Source organism: Dermacentor andersoni, chromosome 5 (genome assembly GCF_023375885.2).
Source record: "Dermacentor andersoni chromosome 5, qqDerAnde1_hic_scaffold, whole genome shotgun sequence".
NCBI lineage: Eukaryota > Metazoa > Arthropoda > Arachnida > Ixodida > Ixodidae > Dermacentor > Dermacentor andersoni.
This window is the reverse complement of record NC_092818.1, coordinates 80,146,426-80,159,581: the sequence shown is the minus strand read 5'-3', so window position 1 is coordinate 80,159,581 and position 13,156 is coordinate 80,146,426. Positions and strand designations below refer to the sequence as shown.

General features: G+C 41.7%; 1 long non-coding RNA gene across 1 annotated transcript; it reads left to right on the top strand.

The window, feature by feature from the left end:
* Positions 1 to 7,573: 7,573 nt before the first annotated feature.
* On the top strand, positions 7,574 to 10,574 carry LOC140218358 (uncharacterized). Its single transcript, XR_011894637.1, has 3 exons — positions 7,574 to 8,170; positions 9,215 to 9,295; positions 10,468 to 10,574. It is a non-coding gene; the product is annotated as an uncharacterized lncRNA (long non-coding RNA).
* The last annotated feature ends 2,582 nt before the right edge of the window (positions 10,575 to 13,156 follow it).

The following is a 13,156-nucleotide window of genomic DNA, read 5'->3' as shown; positions in this document are numbered from 1 at the left end:
GTATGGGATGACTATGATGAGGATGGTTATAAATGATGACAAAACTTAAGAAGGTGGTTTGACCTCAAAAGTCGCTCGAACACGGCTCTGACAGTAAATAAGTACACACACACACTATATATATATATATATATATATATATATATATATATATATATATATATATATATATATATATATATAATTGATGACATCAGTTAGGATGGTTATTCACATTAGCCTTTACCCAAAACGGTCACGTACCACGTGGTATCTGTGGTAGACAGAACATTCTACATTCACTGCCATTGCAGTGAGTGGTGGCGCTGGCTAACACTGCCAGAGTTAGTTTCAGTAAACACCAGAAAGTGGATGGGAATACAGCGTCGTGGAATTTTCATTGGCAAGAGCGCGCATGCATAATGGAAGGCGCACAAAGAAGTGGATTCGCATCCCATCTTCGGCCAGTGGTTTTTTTTATGCACTTTCATTTTCATGCATTTCTCATTACTTTATTTCATTGAGGAACCAGAAATAATAATACACTACAAGCTATCCTGTACTTCGTGTTACTGTTTGTTGCCCTCTTATGTTTGACTATATTATATGACAATTTTTGTCTGTGTACCATAGCGCTATCTTAACAAAGCGCACAAGTTACAAAAGTAATGCGGCTTTTGTGCGCGCCATCAATAAAAATTCACAGTTTAAAATTAATACCTATATGCCAATCCGAGCCACCCATACAATCAAAACAACAGAAATGCAAGAAGAGTTCTCATACAATAGGCGTATCTACCGGAGAGGCAAGGGGTGCACTAGCCCCTACCCCTCCTTGTCAAAAGTTGGGGGGGGGGGGAGGAAAGTAAGTCATTTGAACCCCCCCACACACTTTTGAAAGCGGGCACTGGCACTTTCGGCTGCACGCTGGAAAGTCCATTAAGGTTGCAGCTGAACTTTCTATTGTAATAGAGTGACCACAGAAGTAATGCTTTTCTTTACTTTGCATATCCCTGCTTGGACAACGAAGATTGCCTTTGGTGCCTATTCTGAGCGCCCGGTCGTGGACGAGGCGGGGGATTCGCCGTACACGCTCGCGTTGCGGATAACGCCTGTCGCTTGGCAGTTCCCGCCCTAACTATCTCTCAGCTCGAGCAACTTGCATCATGCGCATTTTGTTGGGACTGCTTTATCCGTATCCTAACACACAATCAGCTTGGTACATGTAATGCGCGCGTGAGGGGGAGGTCCGTATAAAGTATTATAATCGCCTCGCCCAACGACCAGTGTGCCTTGCGGCATAAAATCGTTGCATTATCAATCGCTGGAACTGTTTATTCTCTCTCCGTTGCTGTCTGTCTTATCGCCATCGGAAATCTAATCAAACGTCTTTGACGTAAAACTGCCGAATTTAGTTGTGTAGTGACTGCTTATCGTATACATGATCGTGAAAATGACCTTGGACGAACTCGCAGAGCCATTTCAATGCCAATACAACACTGACATGAATTTTTCAAAAGGTTTGTGTCATTTCGGACTGACTGTCTCATTTTCTGGCTGTTTCTAAATAAGAGCTACACTATTACTTGTTTCCCAGCAATAGCAAACACAGCAGATATTTCGTATCTTTCAAAAATGTAGGCACTTATTGGTGATGTGTACCGAAGATTTGCATTGTGCAGATTGCTCATCTGCTCTGAAAACACTGACTAGTCACTTTATCTAAATTTTGATAAGTTATACACAGAATTTTGTTGTCCCCCCCCGCCGGTATCCTCTGTAAAGTATGCGAGGTAATGTGTTTATGTTTATTCGAAGTACTGAATAATGTTACGAGTGGAGAGCGATATATGTTTATTCTGCATAGGTTCATTACAGCCTTTGTGAAATTTTACACATTGAAGCTTTGGAGGGTGTCATACTGCCGGTAATCTAAATGTTTCCTAGACTTCTCAAATAACGCACGAGATATAGACGTGAAATTCCGTAAAGAAAAGAAAAGTTCAAGCGCGATTGCGCTGGGAAACTTTGAATTTCCTGCTTCAAATGCGAGGGTCGCACATACTTATTAAACTCTGCTTTTTGAAGTATTTTCGTGAAATGCATTCAGTCACGAATTGCGATCGACTGTCGCTAAATGTGTGCAATTTACATAATTTTATCCCAAGGTGGCTTGAGACTCCATACAGAAAGGAAGTCAAGTTGGCAGAGTGATTCTGTGCATTTTATAGTGACCCATATTGTAATTACATAGTAATTAAATATTCATTTATTGTTCAGGCATTAGAACAAGGGAAGAAATGCTCTTTCGCTACTACTGCCGAAACGTCCCACGTCATACGTCCGTCAAAGACGGTAGTGCCTTCATGAAAGCGGTCGTGTTAAGCGATACATTTCACTCAGAAGTGAAATGGGTGTTTTTTAAAAAGGCACAATGTTTCATTTACTGTAAGCTTTATGTTCACTGCCTTTTCCTTGCAACCACTGCACAGTAACCGCAAAAATAAGTAGCGTTCACATGCTCGTTCACATACTCAATGCGATAATATGAGATTCGTAGCTTGTTTCTCCGGTGTCCTCGGTGAGCTACACAAGGCATCTTGTTTAAATTTAGGAAAAATTGGGGTATGCTATGAGTCATGTGTAGACAATGCTCGAAATTGGTGGGTTAAATGCGCATTTTCCTGTAGAATACATTTGCAACTGGTCCATAGCGTTATTAGTCAGGTTTATGGGCGGTGTAAGACAAACTGGTGCCCTGAAATAATTACAACTCAGATCAAATTTTGCGAACATAGGCGCCACCATACGCCAAGTATATGCGCGATTGTCAAGATGTGTTGGTCAAATACAGCGTTACAAAAATTGTAAGCAGGTGTTCGAAAGTATCATATTACTGCTATTAGATATGTTTCTCTATGTCCCACCAGAACTCGGCCTTTCAGATATTTTATACTTTGACAAAAAGACAGCAATTTGACTGCAATGTGTCGTGTAGTTTTAGCCTTCCTGGCTTAGAAGTGTTATGATTAATTATTTAACCCTACTACTTTGGCTTCATTCTTTTACATGCGTGATATATTAGTTTCGCCTGATGTCCTCACTGAAATAAAAAAAGGTAGATTCGTTACGTTTGGTGACTGTAAGGACAAGTTATTGGCTGATGTGGAAGTTAAGTTCAAAATAGATGGCTAATTGGAGATTTCACAACAAATTGCGTATGCAACCACTTCGGAGTGTTTGAGCGTGTCTAACGAGTGGGGAAGAATTGATCCCGCTGCCCTGCCAGAACCACAAAAGCCTAAAAGACCAAATTAAACGAACATTGGTGGTACACTATGGAAACATTCTGTGCGCAGTTGGATCAAGCTCAGCTGCTATATACAAATTCTTATTCGAGCGTTAGAGCGTGTGATATGGCCGCTATCAGCTATGCCTCCCAGTGTCGCGACAAAGCTGTAATTTGCAACAGGTTCATATTTTATCGAAAGAGGAGGGGGTATGTGGTAACTGCAAAGTGCGACACAATTTGTACCCCTTAGTAACAAACTTGTCTGCATCGCAGTTCTAGGCCTCGCTTTTGTAGATGTTTGCATAGCGGTTATCAAGGAAGCACGAAGCTTTTTATTTCACGACATACATAATATGATCACTTGAAATTGAACGTAGTTATGCGGTCTAAATTCTGCATGATATATCTAGAACATGTACGGTGGCTTTTGAAGATAACGTATGTTAGCAGTGCTGGCACTGTGGCTCCATAGACTTACAATCTACGTCAGTTGTTATTAACGTGTGAGCAATGAGGTTTGCATTACGAAGGTGCTTAAGATTGAGTCTATTTTCACCGCTTCTTACACCAAGAGACAATTTTCGCACAAATTGTGAGTGTGCGGCCTATCTTTAGGAGCTGTAGTGCCTGTTTGTTTTGGCAACCAAACGCACTCAATCTCCGGAGACCTTTATTGTTTTCGTAATACTAAGAATCATCCTGGAGTGGTTGGTCGACAGAATTTGCTGCGATATCTGATCGCACTATGGTGTTGGGGCACGTTTCTGGAACATCGAGAAATGACGGCGCTGAAATGCGAGTGCCCGCGTTCCAGCGTCTCCATGGCCGAGTACATCGTGCCTTGTGCATGAACACCTTTTAATGCTGCATATGCCTACTCCTTGCTCTACAAGGTTCTCTACAAGGCCACACTCTAAAAACTAGGAAGGGTATCGCAGGAGTGAAGCGGCTGGTTCACTCTTCAAAGCGTCGTTTTACTCTCGCAAAATGTCGAGGAGAGTGAAATGCATTGTTCACTCTCTCACCAAGGAGAGAGTGAAATGTGCTTTTCATTCTCCCCTTCCGAGAGAGAGTAGAATGCCCGTTCTACTCTTGCGGCAATAGAGAACAAAACGTAGCGTAATCTTCTGCTTCAACTGTAGGTGGCTGGCCCCGAACATGGCAATGTTTCATTCATGCACGCTGAGCAAAGAACACATCGTTTTGCTTCTAAGAGAACAGGCCGCCGCAGTTCAAAGGAACGCGTAGCGAGCGCTCTACTTTTTCACTCGGAGTTGCTCCACCGCGCGCGCGCGCGCTCAAGATCGCGGAACAACACAGCACCGGAGAAAGGTGATCCCTCCGCCGAGCAGCACAGCAGCAGCAAAGGCCAGCCAAGGGAGATCGTATGTCAGCCATCTCGCGTCGCCACGAAAACACGACAGTCGTTCGTCATGCCTTGGATATAACAGCAAATCCTCCACGGTAAGTGAATTCTAACTTAGGTGCACATTGTCCGTATATGTCATGTTATCGCCAGGAAGTCGTCGCTGTGCTTAGCCGACGCGATTGACAAAGGACTAGGCATACGCGCTGTGTCTCTCGATGTCAATCGAAAAAGCCAGTCGTCGCGATAACTGCATGTGATTTTATCACTTTGCCGTTGTCCGTAAGAGCTTTAAAGATCGCAAACGCCGCCAGAACTATGGTATGTTCAATAAGACGCCAGGCGAGAGGACGCTTTTAAAATGGTTCGCTCACCCGCCTGTGATTCCGAGCCTATGCGGAGCGTGATTAGCGTGCGTTTTGTGTGTTTGAATTTATTCAGTTTGGCACTATACTGTGTACGGAACGCTGTTGAACTAAGGAATCATATAACAGAAGGCGTCATTTTGCTGGCAGCATGCTTTTTTTATAAATAAACCGCGCGCTTGACGGTGTCTCGCGCAGGGGGAATCTGTGACCACTGAAGTTACGTGCAGCACCAGTGCTAGTTAGAAACTTTGCTGCAGGCATTCAGCTGCATGCTGCAAGAGGTCAGTTGGGCGCGTTATCTTGAACTTACTTAAAACGCATGAGGAATCCATGTTTTATGCTGAAAAAAGTATAAACCCCATATAAGCGATCTTGCGCGCGGCAGCTACAAGCGACGCGATGGAGATGGCTGTCGCGTTCGCTCGTCGCCTACAAGTCGTACTCCGTGCGAGCGACGATATTGAGCGACGCCTCCACGGTGTTGCCGGCATGAGGGCTGCAATCACGCGTGACGCGTGCTTTAGTAATTTACGTTGATGTATTTTACTATAAAAAGTAGCATAAAATATTTCCGGAGGTCTTGCCGTAGGTTCTTATCCTTACACGTATAAAAATTGAATCATTTGCTCGTTCCGCGCGACAATCGGTGGTATTTGAGCGATGTACATCCAGTTCCGGCTTCGCGCTATTGGCTAGTCGCTCATAGCACTGCCGGGCGACGAGCGACGATTTATAGATTTCCAGAACCGAGCCATCTGTTCAAGCGACGGCCCGTTTTGTCGCTCGAAGCCGTCGCTCGTCGCCGTCGCGCACTAAATCGCTCTCAAGTGTTTATCCCTAAGACTGAACTGTTTTTGCTCATGTATTGAAATGGTGTGATTATAGGTAGGTCTGGTTTTGTCTCCTGTTGCGCTTATCGTGCACGGTGCGAAACTGAAAGGATGCTTATGTCTACGAACTCGGTGAATTGTCGAGCAGCTAGTTATGCATCGGCATCGAATATAACGGCTGCTGTGTGGAATTACAATTGCAAGGGCGCTTTGCATACACTTATTGTTTTGGACATGCCTTTGCATTTGCTAATATGAGTTGGCGTGTCAGAGTTATGTCATATGAATAGCTAAATCAGCCTTCCTCTGGGGGTTACAAGCGTAATGTGTGCATTTTGCTATTGCATGGCAGATCAAAATGTGTTTATCGCTTGAATATTTTTAGTAGAGAAATAAAATATCAAAATAAAATGTTGCTTTAATTCCGTGTTACCAGTCTGTCGTACACAGAACAATAGGTTGGTGTAATAAACTAATAACTGCGGTTTAACTGCAACTTTTACATGCCTTCAAGAATCTAAAATGCTAGATTTCAAACTGCAGCAGTAAGTCGGGTCTGTGAAAAATGAACTCCATTGCGCACCTCATACATGAAAACAAGTTCATGCCTTTTAGTAAGCTTAGATGCCGGTCGCAGTGAACTTTCTTGTTAGTATTGAAATGTGGGTAAGCTTGCCATAACAAGCCTTGTTGCCCGTTTTATAGGCACATCCATATATCCATTGAACTGAAGGACAATATTTTCATCCCTACTGAGCATCATGTTTGCAGCTATAATCCTCAAATTATGGCTTCAGCAGTGGCACAACCAGGGATGGTGCGGGGGGCACACTGGGCACGTGCTTAGGATGTGTCACAAGTGGTGTTTGCGACACACCAGACTCATGACTGACCTATGATGTCTGAAAATGACCAATATTCTATTCATTAACAGGAGTATTCGAACGAGGATGAACTGTCTGTTATTTCTTTTTTGTGTAAATCTAAAATTGAAGTTAATTTAGCAGTTGACTGTTGCAGTCATTTGGATGTTTTGCATGCATTTCACTAAGAAGACTAAGAGCTAAGACTTTCCTTTATTGCCATGGCCTTGACTGTCTTGATGTTGTTTTGCACCATGCCCTTGTGTTGACTTTCGCATACGATATTTTTCAGGCACCTGTTTTATATAACGCAAGAAGGCAGCTACAAGGACACGAGGATGTGAAAGAGCCAGTGCAGCGCGACTTCACGTAGTGCAGAGGAGCCAATGTCAAAAAATCAAAATACATTGGCATGCAATTTGGACAAGAAAACTAGTATGTGGGTATATTGGGTGTACCAGTTGACCAAATGTAAACAAAATCAAGATACAGTATGTTACACCAAGATGAAAATTCTCACGTGCTCCAGGCAGTCATCTTAACATGGTATATTTATGTAATGTCTCCGATTGGAAAGTCAAATCAAGTATGCTCTCTGGAGACAAACACATAGCAGCAACTGTCATTGAAAAGTTAGAAATGTGTTTTAAAAAAGCTGATTAGTTCTGAGAAGTGACTGCTTTTTGTCTTGCCTCTCAACAGATACATCCATGTTATAAAAATATAGTGGTACAATGAAATTGCATATTTGCTTAGTGACATCATACATACTTGCAATGAGCACGGTGCCTGTGTTTACTATAAAAAGCAACAGCCCATGCTTGGTTAGGTTAGGCCCCCTACAACATGCAGGCATGAGTGATCGGCGCTTTTTTTTTATTTCTGTGTCGTGAGGTTTATTGACGTGCGTATAGGTGCAGTGGCACGCAGTATGGCTAGTACAAAAAAGGGGGGGGGGGCAGATATATGTAGCTCACTGTACACGACACAGGGCAAAGGAAATCCGTGTTCAGCAACTATGTTAAATGCCATGTATGTCAATTTTACAACGCTACTCATTCGAAGCGCGCACAGGTGCATATTGAAGAAAAGTCTTACAGGGTACATAATTTAGTGCGTAATTTACACTAATTTTGCTCTAACCACAAGACATAATAAATTGAATATACTGCACGGAAAAACCTAGAGCGAATTAAATTGTGTGTCACCTTCGTGTGTATAAATATAGTCTTTCCTATGCATTAGGTTTTTCGCGTAATGCATTACCAGTTGACAGCCTATCTTATCATGTGTACTCTGTTTACATTACAGTTGTTTATTAGTTTACTCATTTGTTTTGCAACTTATGAAATGCCGGTGTATATATATTTTCAACATTTGACATAACCCTGTATGTTTTGTAGGGACAACCCAGGACGTGCATTTCTCAGCACCCAGTCAACTGCCAGAAGCGACTCGAACACAGGCCACCAGTAAGTGGACATCAGTTGCAATTTCACATTAAGCAGTTGGCTGCTGCCTTGTACTGAGGCTTTTTTTTAATGAGATGGTGGCGTCGTTCTAATGTACATTTTGACCACAAAGGTGCGATCATGTCTCACAGAGGCATTGCTATTCTCTGCCAGGGACGTGTTCTCGTGTTCGTGAAGCATTTGTGTTTGGCAGTATTGTCGCCCAATGAGTCAGATATAAACACTGTAACTCGCCACTGCCGGTAAGTAGTTGCGAGAAACACAATATATTATGACGCTGTAAAGTTATTTTATTAATTCGAAGGAAAATTTTGCAGCGGGAAAAAAGGTTGCTATTCCAGGTAAACATGTCTTTTTCTCACAAGTTATTTAACCAAACTCTGGATGCGTGAAATTCGTGACTTATGAATAGATTTTAATTCATCCTTTAGTAATGCTTCTAAAAGAGACTAGAAATAGCATGTGACTACCTCTCCAATCAGCAGATCATACACTTACAGTCATAAGTGGTAGTTCCATGCAGTCTTGCACTCTATATAACCTTTCCTTTCAGCAGCATTGGAACTGGTGGCTGCGTTTTCAGAAGGACGAGTGCACTTGGCACTGTATATGTATGTGTGAATTCGGTTTTCTTTGTATGTGTCGGCTCACTGACACAAACAGTGCAAAAATCAGTTGTACCATGAGGCTGACGACGCCTTCTACTGCTAGAAATGCGGCACTTCATATTTTATAGTACTGCATGACATTTAAATCAAAGCTAGCACATAAAATGATCAAGCTGTTATAGCTGTTTTCCTCAAAGAAAGCTTGTCCTTTATGGGCTGTGTTAATCTGAGCTCTCCACCGATGTTTCAGTAGTATTATCCCTTAGTGAGTGAGGGATTGGGGGCAATTAATCGTGTTAGTCTTTAAATGGTATCCTAATTATGTGTATTTGTTCCAACAAAGTTGTCTAGATTACTTTATTGCGTAGTGTAAAGCTTATGAAACCATCAGCAACTAGTGAGTTGCTAACATGCATATGCATTTGTCACTATACAGGTGGCACTCGGCTGTACCACTGCAGTGCTGCAGAAATTGCCAGCACCAGCGGCTTTGCAACAGCTGTTTCACAGCATGTCGGTATGTGCTAATTTATAGTTATGTTGGGATGGCTTAGTATTATGGACCACTGCTACTCTGTATTGTGACAGATCCATATGATAAGTGATGTAATGGGCACAGTGAAAACCTGTGAATGTTTTACTATGGTACATAAAAAGGCTCTCCTTTTCGTCACTGGAGCAGGGGAGAAAAGCATGCAGGCACTCCTGAATGTACATATATTTCCAAACATGAGAGAGACACACACACATATATATATATATATATATATATATATATATATATATATATATATATATATATATACAATTAAACTAAAGGCAGGGACATTCCATCTTTCATTTTGAATTGACTTGTACAGCGCAAAAATACAACACAGACCACAGAGAAGCCCGCATGTTAACAGGTTTGATACACACAATAATTCAACAGATTTGATACTTCAGGTGTGCTATTTTACACAAGGGGGAAGGGAAAGGGGAGAAAACCAGAAAAAAGAGTGGAGTGGAAAAGAAAGGAATCGTGCCAAAAAGGATGATAAACATCGTGCAGCCAGAATCGCCAGCAGGACATCTAAAAAGCACTCTGATAAAATTACATACAGGGAAACCTTACGTATTGTTTGTTTCAATCAACTCAGATCACATGCAGCCATTACTGCAATCAAGTTGTTTCCTTATGTCATGAGGACAAACTGGGGGGGTGCAGGATAGGTCCAGAAAGGCGCACGGGGTCGTTTTCTTCATATTGTGGTGCTCCCACAGTGCTACGCACTGTGGCGTTTGGCATCGTCAATTGTGACGGCATTCTGATTTTGATGCGCGTGTTTACTTGAAGTGTTCAAAAAATGTCTAGAAGTGGTTTAGGGGCCCTTTAAGCCACCCTGAGCAATTATTCGTTCAGATATATCTAAACATACTTTAGTGATGATGCATAATAAAGTGATCTAGTCTGGCTCCTCAGTGTTTTAAAATTTTTGGTTTCGAGAGACATGTTTCCCGTGCCTCTTGAGTATCTCTTCTAATGAGGCTTAACTGTAATGTACACACACAATTGTGTAACTCCTCCTGCAAGTATTATTCATTAAGCCTGGTCACTGATGTGCAAAGCTTGTGGTTAAGTTTTGATGTCCGTACTTTTTAGAGCTATGTTTATTAATTCAGGCCGTTCTTATTGGTTCTTCGATGCAGGAGACAATGCCTACGAAATTATTGGCCCTGATGACGAGAGCCCTCAAGGGGCAAACGACATCTCTGTTGCAGAAGTGAGCCCGATACCACCTGAAGTTACCATGACAGGTGGCACGGCTGCAATAGATACAGAGACGGCCATGTCTACTGCAGCTGCAACAGTCTATGAGGCAAGCAGCAGTGTGTCAGCATCAGCAGCAGTGTCAGAAGGAACCGCACCAGGCCTGGTAGAGCAACATGTGTGCTATCACTGTGACTTTTTTTGTAGTGCATACAACTCATTTGCTCAACATACAAAAGCTTTTCACCACAACTGTGAGCCAGTGTTCTTGTGCAGCAAGTGCAAGACTAAGTTAAGTGTTATAACACAGTACAAGCATCACTTTAAGATATGAAAACATATTACAGTTGTTGCCTCCCCAGCCAGCCCACATAGCGACAACAATGTGGAACACATGGTGGGACACACATCTTCTACATTAGAAGATAGTAGAGACTGTCACTGTTGTTAGATTAACTGGTTTTTGTAGGCAACTAGAAGGACAACACAGGTGTCATAAGATTGTTGTTTATGTTGTTGTTGAAGAGGTAAAAAAGAAGTTTGATGCAGCTGAAGTGCCAACTGATATTAAGCAAATCAAAAACAACCACCTGAGAAAGCAACACTATCGAAATTTGGGTATCTATGTGCCACCAACTCTGGTAAGGATGGCATAGGACAGAAGTGTGTTGAAAATCACACAGACACTGCTGTTCCATCACTGGTCACAGTGAGCAGTGACTTGTAGGGCAAGAGAGTCAACTGAAACGAACATTATGGCATAGTGTCATGCTCCCATGTGACCACTTTCCATGTTATTTTGCATGATACAGCTCAACCTCCAGAAACGAGACTGCAATTTGACTGTAAAAAGCTTTCACAAAAAATTATTCATAACACTATCAACACAGCAGTATCTTCTGTTTTTGTGGGTTCGAGGTTCCCGGGTGTCCATTAATGCAAAAATTGCGGAATAAAAAGAACATGTGCCGTACTTGCACCTTTTTAACACGTATGAGGGGGACAGAACTTTTCGAGTCATGCATCTTCATCATACTATCAAGTTTTTAAATGTCTTTTATAATTATTATTACCAGTTATATCTGAGTGCATTGTATGCATTTAGCAGGTGTAAAATCAGGTCAGTTGGATCAGATGCCTTATCTGCAAGAGAGCCCTATATTCAAGAAATTAGAATCAAAATAGGTACATTAGAGACGCAGTCTTTCTGCACTTTATTGCGTGTGGTTTAAGCATTGCTCAATACTTTTGTGGATGGCAGTTTCAACCGGCACAGCACTGCGCTTTGTCACGGTCAAGTGTCTTCAAAGCGGTGTTTACCATTTGTGCTGATCTGTTTGTGTATTCATAGAGCAAGTTCTTAATTTATTTTTTTCCTCATTCTTGTGCTTGTACTAAGCTTGTATAAGGCAGTTACAAAATGGGCGTCACTATAACGAACTGTTCTGTTGAGCTTACACTTGCAAATAATAGTGTTCAGATGGCCGCACTTCTATGTAGGTGCACCGGTAGCTTTGTGTATGTTCTCATGTTTGTATAAAGCTTATATAAGCTAGTTACAAAATGTATGTCACTAAGCATTGTGATATTCTTTAAAGAACTGCTTGGTTGGTTTTACACTTGTGAATTAGTATTGAGGGGGTGGTATTTCCATGTAGGCCCACTGCTAGCTTTCTGTGTGCTCATGTGTTTGTATTAAGCTTTTACAAGGGAGTTACAGCCTGTACGTCACTAAGCGCTGTGATATTTTTAAAGAACTGCTTTGTTGGTTTTACACCTGTGAGTAATAGTGGTCAGGACACAGTACTTGCGATGTATAGTTGAACTTATACAGTGTCAAGACATGGGCTGTATACGTACCAAAAGAAATGTATGTCATTATATTGTTGTGACTATTACTGTTTGGATTTTATTAAACTCTAATAACATTTTTTGTTGTATCTATTGAGGTATGGCAATTTGTCATGCAACCAAACTGAGAACCTGAACTTGTGCGTACAAATAAACAGCTAATTTAAGAGTATACTGCTCATATTCTGCGAAACCAGTTTAACAAATCTTGTACTACAATGCTGGAAAAATGACAGAGCTAACAGGGATGTACAGAAAAAGTTTGCACTGGCTGAAGGACTGCCCCACACTGGAGTTGGTAATGTTGCGTTTATTGGAGTAGAACAGTAAGTGCACTTCTATTAAAAATGTGACAGTCAATGCAGAAACATACGGCAGACGAGCAGATGTGGCACATTTTTTTCAGGGCCCTCCATGCCTACTACTGCATTTCTAGTCTTCCTGTGCTCTTCGTATAAGCCCCTGTTCAGCCAAGGTTTTTACTCCATGACAGTTGTTCTACTGGGTTCGTAGCAATATTGAAGAAAAAAATGCAATGGTTTTCAAGAACTTTCGAGGCCCCGACACAGTAACTTCAAGGGCCTCGTGCAATTTTTTTAGTAGTTTGGACAGGCAATAACTTGTTCAACAACATCGTTAACTTTAATGCAAACAAAAGAATACAAAACAAATCGCATTTCACTGATTTCAAACATTTGAAAGGCTGCTAATTTGCCTTTCACCGCCCATCACTAAACGCACACAAGGAAGCATTTCAAGAAAGCGCTCAAAGTTTTT